The sequence below is a fragment of the Mus musculus genome, chromosome 10, assembly GCF_000001635.26.
Source record: "Mus musculus strain C57BL/6J chromosome 10, GRCm38.p6 C57BL/6J".
Classification (NCBI taxonomy): Eukaryota; Metazoa; Chordata; class Mammalia; order Rodentia; family Muridae; genus Mus; species Mus musculus.
In genome coordinates, this window is record NC_000076.6 from 87,502,206 (window position 1) to 87,508,566 (window position 6,361).

A 6,361-nucleotide genomic window follows, 5' to 3' on the forward strand; every position below is an offset into this window, starting at 1 on the left:
TTTCTTTATACAACATGGAATGAACCCTAGCTCATATCCTTAGAGTAGAACTGGAAAGCTCAGGAAATCCGGAGTTTCTGCAAGCCTGCAGATGCTTCCAGATTCAAGGGGCTAGGGGAACCTTCTGGTGGATGAAGAACAGGGGCGCCTGGCTCCCAGGAGTTCCCGATCTGCTCCTACAGCCCCCCTGAAAGGTGGGACAGTTAACCTAAGTGTCTGAGGTCAGTCGTGTGTCCCCATTGTGTGGCCACGCGTCCTATGTCCATCAGCACTTCCCCAAAGTCCAGACTCAGACTGACTCCTTGTGGTGCAGCCTGGGAGTTCCTTAGCTTATCAGTTAGTGGGCTCTCCACTCTCTCCACTTCAGGCAAACCTGAATGCTGCTCCTGAGGGCCAAATGGAAAGTTTACTGGTAAGTAATAGGTTTCAGAGGAGGCACAAGCAGGCCAGTTACATCAATCTTGCCTGCCTGGTTCTTCTGGGCCGCTCTTCCATAGGCCCATTTGTAGCACAAGCAAGAGACAGAAGCCAGTCAATTTTCAGTGTGTGTGTGTGTGTACTTGCTCGCTCGCTCGCTCATGCATGGATTCAAGGGTAAGTTTTTAATTTTATTTTTTGTTTTTCATTTATTCACTTTACATTCTGCACACTGCTCCTCTCTCAGTCACCCTTCCCATCCCCTCTCTCCTTCTCCTCTGGGTGGGTGGATCCCCTTTGGGTTTCCCCACACCCTGATATATTAAGTCTCTGCAGATTTCCACGCATCCTCTCCCACTGAGGCCAAACAAGACAGCCCAGCTAGAAGAACACATCCCACGGACAGGCAACAGCTTTGGAGGAGCCCTTGCTCCAGTTGTTTGGGACCCACACAAAGATCAAGCTGTATGTCTGCTACATACGTTCATGGAAGCCTAGGTCCAGCCTGTGTATGGTCTTTGGTTGGTGGTTCAGTTTCTAAGAGCCCCAAGGGCCCAGGTTAGTTGACTCTGTTGGTCTTCCTGTGGAGTTTCTATCCCTTTGGGACCTCCTTCACGCCCGTCCCTGCAATCCTTCCTAGGGGGTAATTTTAACATGGATATTTCATGTTCATGAAACCTCAAACAGCAACAAAGACAAGATTTAAGGGCTTACTCTTTATAAAATCCCGACACTGCCAAGCACACAGAACCCACAAGAGATGTGTGATAAATATAACACTCACACTGACACATGCAGCAAGATGCACACTTCAGTCCTGTCAAGTGTGAGAAAATCCTATTTAATCGGAAAGTCGATTTAAGCTGCTATAATCATTGCTCTAACAGAACTGTGGCAAGTTTGAAAGGAGGACAGCAGGTCACAGTCGCTGCTTCCCGTGAAGCTGTAGTTGGAATAGTCATCGTAGAAGGGAAGAAAGTCTGTTAAGACGCAGCAGGGCAACAAAGGGCAGCGGCCCTGTTCCTCCATCTTCCTTTTATCTCTAGACTCCACCCCCAACATACCCGAATACCACCCCCCCCACACACACACATGTAAATTTCAGGTAAAATCAATGAGTTACAATTGCATGCATTCTCAAATTACCTAGAGTCTCTCTCTTAAGCAGATGTTCTGACAGTGTAGAAAATACAAACTGGACCACACAACCCTCTAGTGACAGTCATGTTCCCCTTTGAACTCATACATATATTAATTTTTTTTTGCTAGTCTTTTTTCTAAAATAACCTCCAGGGGCAAATGACATCACCCTCCTCCGCCTTCATTGTGTGGGCAATGAAGGTGGTGCTCAAATTATGGGTCCTGCTAGTCAGAAGGTATTCTGGAGTCAAATGGTTAGTGCTAGGGACCAGGGTAAATGCCAGGTCTTTGGTGCATCGTGACTAGCGTGCAATGGAATGAAACACCATTGCTCACCACAGCTTTGCTAGAGAAACAGGATACTCACATGTAACTAGACTGGTTTCTCATCCCGAATTCGAGGACCTGGTAATTAATTGACGTGTCTTCCTTTGCGCGACGTGTGGGTCGCCTGCCACCTGCTGGTCATTTGTTAAAATGAAGCAGGAACCGTGGAAGGGAAAATCTGTAATGAAAAAATGTAATTCCACATCACTCAGTTCAATTAATTAATTCTTCTTTGTGCAATGCAGTTTAACCATAGAGCACCATGAGGTATGGGTCCCATCCATTAGGATGGCCACATTACTATATCTAAGATTCTCTCTCTCTTTCTCTCTCTCTCTCTCTCTCTCTCTCTCTCTCTCTCTCTCTCCCCCTCTCTCTCGTATGTGTGTACACATGTGCATATGTGTGTATATGTGCCTGGAAGCCAGAGGACACCTTCTTCATCAGTCAGGCTCCCCCTTAATTTTTGACGCAGTATCTCTCACTGAGTCATTAGCTCATCCATTTGGTGAGACCTTCTGGCCATTGAGCTCCAAGAATCTTTCTCTTCCCTTTCTCCCTACCACTACTGTGACTGGTTTTTATTTTATTTTACTTTTGCTGTTCTGAACTTGGCTCCACATCTTTGAGCTGCAAGAGCTTTATAGACTGAGTGAGCCATCTCTCTGAACACGTGAGGTGTGCTTAGCAGTCGGACTTGGAAGCTTCATCTCATGCCTACCCAAATATGACTAGACACATTTTCTATGTGTTCTCACAACAAGCCACATTTCCTAAGCCAAGGATGGGAACTGCCTCACTTGAAGCACGCCAAGTGGGAGGGCAGTGACAATCAGTGAAGGCCGAATCTTTCCTAATAAGAGATTTGTATTTGTCCTGCAAGGTCAGGTACCCTGGTGGTTTGAGGGCAGGGGAAATGGGTACGGTATTTTGGAGATGGATTTTCCTAATGGCCCTAGTAATTGGTCAGAAACCTGAATCAGAGGGAAAGAGGCCAACAGACAGCTTGCTCCATGTTAGGGATATCTCGTTCTTGCCTTCACTTGCACTCCACTGAGTCGTCCAGTGGAGGCTACTTCTTGGCCTGGCTATGACATCATCCTCAGGCTCCTCTCTATCCACATCCCTACTCGATCTCTTTCCAGCATCCACTACTTTCTTCCCATTAGGTTCCTTTGCAACTCAGTTCAGAGAAGCTTAATCAAGATTACCCTGTAGATTTATAACCGCCAACCTTTCCTGGAGTCATCTCTAGAGAAACCACGTCCACACTCTTCAGTACCTCATCCTCCATTATGGGCATTTCTCTTTCTCTCTCCATTTTATTATGTTTTATTTTTACTATATTTTATTTGCATCATTTAAAACAAATTTTATATTTAAATATATTTTGATCACACTTGTCCCCTCCCCCAAGTCCCAGATCCTCGCCTTCCACCTCTACCCACTCGACTTTACATTCTGTCTCAAAAGCCCAATACAATAATAGAATCTCCGCCCAAACCAAGAAAAAATATCCCCCAAACGTTCCACTAAACTATAACCAAATAAAACACACAGAGAAGAAGCCTGTGGAGCACCTTCTACGCTGGGCAACTCTGCCTGAGCATGAGTCCTGTCGTGAAGTAGTTGATGTACCTAGTGTCACCATATATGGATTTTTCTGTCTCCTAGCCAGTATAAGTGACAGTTCAATTGTTAACGTTTACTCCAGTGGCAAGGGCATTCATTCATTCATGTTTTTAAAAATATGACAAAATAAAACATAGTAAGATTAAAGACAAAAACCTATCAATTTAGAGTTGGACAGACAAACCAACAGAAGGAAAGAGCCCCAAAAGAATGAAAATCAGGAATCCAGTGGCTTACTCACTCAGGAATCCCATAAGAACACCAAACGGGAAGCTGTAATATGAACACAGACTGTTCACACTATGAACTGAGGCAGACCTGTTCAGACCCTGTGCATACTGCTTTACTCTCTGTGAGTGCATAAGAGCTTTGCCCATGGAGATTTAGAGCAGAGGTTCTTAATTGGGGAGTTGTAAGTCCTTTGAGAATCGAATGACCTTTGTGCATGTCAGATGTTTTCACTGCAATTCATAACTGCAGCGCTGTACTGTAGTAAAACTACAGTTATGAAGTAGCAATAATAAATACTCTTGTGATTGGCGGTCACCACAATATGAGGAACTGTATTAAATCATCGTAGCATTATGAAGATCTTGATTTGGAGGGGCTTGTTTTCATGATGTCCTTTTCCCCTCTGGCTCTTACACTGTTTCTGCCTTCTCTTCATGGTTCTCTGAGGTCTGAGTGGAGAGATTTTTAAACAATTTGTAAACAACAAAAACTTATTTGACTCAAGGCCTATTCCACGAGTTATAAACCACATCCCCAACATTGCTTGGGTGACCAAGAATCTAAAACTAGATAGCCCTGGGAGCTTAGGGGAAAGCCAAATACTACTGTTTTGTTTTTGGTCTGTTGGTTCCAAGAAAACTGTAGTGATAAAATGACTCCTAATGATATTTTACTATTCTCATAAATCAGTGCCTTGTTCAGCCATTGTCAAAGAAACTCCCTCCTACAGTAGACAGGAACAGATATAGAGACCCACAGCCAGACATTAGCAAAGAGTGAGAGACCTTGGAACACACAGTCCTAAATAGGATGTTTCCATCAAATCTATCTCTTGATCCCATGCTTAAGCCTGCATCATAGATGCAATATCTTTATTAAACCACAACTATGCTCACAAAACAAGAAAATAAAAATGGCTCTTTAGTTTCACCCCAAAAGAAAGGTTCTCATATCTTGACTCTATGGTGAACTTTGTCCCATTTATCTCCCACCCCTTCACCAAAGGCCCTCAATTTCATGGTTCATAGTTCTGATTCTCAGAGGCACTCAAGACTGAGACATTCACCAATGACTTCATTTTGCTCAGCGAATCAGATCCTTTAAGCACCTGATTGGCACAATGTGTTAGGCGCTACTCTTCTGTGATGTTTGATCTTAGTTGTCAACATAAATGAATCTGAGATTAATAAAAAAGGCAAGACACCTGGCACTTGTGTGAGGGATGTTCCTGAATCCGATTATTTGAAGTGAGAAGGACCAATCCTAGATGGTGATGCCACTTTCCTGTGGCAGCCCACATAAAGGGAGATAAAAGGGAACTTTGTCTTCCTTCTCACCAGCGAGTTCATATGCCTTGTTGATGCTGCATACCTTTGCTGACACCAGATCCCAGCTTCTTTGGTATTCCAGCATGGCCTGAAGACCAGCAGCTCTTCATGAATCCTCTGAGCTTTCAGCACTATGCTGGGATTGCTGGGGCACCTAGCTTTCTGTTTTGAGAAGCTACCAGATTCTTGGCCTCTCCAGTATGAGGTATCCATTATTGGACTATCCGCACACACAGTGTAAGCCAATCTAATAAATCCCCATTTAGTATATATCCTTTTACCTAATCTGTTCCTCTAAATATGATGTCAGTCCAAATAAGGATACTGAGAAAAGTCTACCCATTCCTTCAGATCCTCTTGAATTCTCTTCCTCAAGTTGCCATGGTATTTATCTCCTTGATCATAACAAGAGAAAAATAAAATAGAAGAGTGTATCTATATTTGTTTATGCTTTATTATCAAGAATACCTCCCCTGACCTTTTCTGTGCTGCCCAGGGACAATTCTTCATGGCATTACTTTTTTATTCCTGTATTTAAATTTATTCCTGTATTTAAATTTAAATGGAACTACTTTACACAATGTCTGGAGCTCTTGTTGTCATGGAGATCAAGAAGGAGGATGTCTTCAGATTTCATTCCACAGGAGCTCACTTAGGTGTCACCAATCTTGACTTTCAGATGCAGTAGTAGATCTTTAAAAAAAAACCGTGGTGATTGATTCCAGAGCAGACCACCAGCCATCGCTCCCAGAGGCTTATGTCAACCTGTCTACCATTGCTCTGTATAACACAGACTCTCTATACTACGTGGACATTGCCGTTCCATGCAACAAGGGAGCTCACTCTATGGGACTGATGTGGTGGATCTTGGCCTGGGGAGTACTCTGCATGCATGGCACTATCTCCTGTGAGCACCCGGAGGATATGGCCGATCTCTGCTTCTACAGAGACCTGGGGAGATTGAAGAGGAGCAGGCTGATGCTGAAAAGACTGGAGTCAAAGGAGGAATCTCAGGGCAAATAGTCCACGCCAGCTCCTGAGTTCAGCTGTTGCTCAGTCAGAGGTGACTGGCCAGTCTGAGGGTGTGCTAGTACCCACTGTACACATTCTACTGAAGACAGGGGTGCCCAGTCAGCCACTGAGAACTCCCTGCAGCTTCTACAGCACAGGCCACTGAGGGGGTTGGAACCACCACTGAGTCATCCTAAGATGCTTTTCAGACACCCGAGCAAAGGGGAATAAAAGGAAGAAAAATAAAGTTCCTAAACACTGAACAAAAAACAAAA

The 6,361-nt window shown here is 44.1% G+C and overlaps 1 long non-coding RNA gene across 2 annotated transcripts; it reads right to left on the reverse strand.

Annotated features, from left to right (window-relative positions):
• Positions 1-622: 622 nt before the first annotated feature.
• On the reverse strand, positions 623-5,794 carry Gm29915. Of its 2 annotated transcripts, none has more exons than XR_871928.2 (3): positions 5,653-5,794; positions 1,925-2,062; positions 623-1,053 (listed from the first exon to the last, which is right to left on the reverse strand). It is a non-coding gene; the product is annotated as a predicted gene, 29915 (long non-coding RNA). The 2 variants fall into 2 exon arrangements; XR_001779692.2 differs by having other exon boundaries at positions 1,040-1,360.
• Between the last annotated feature and the right edge of the window lie 567 nt (positions 5,795-6,361).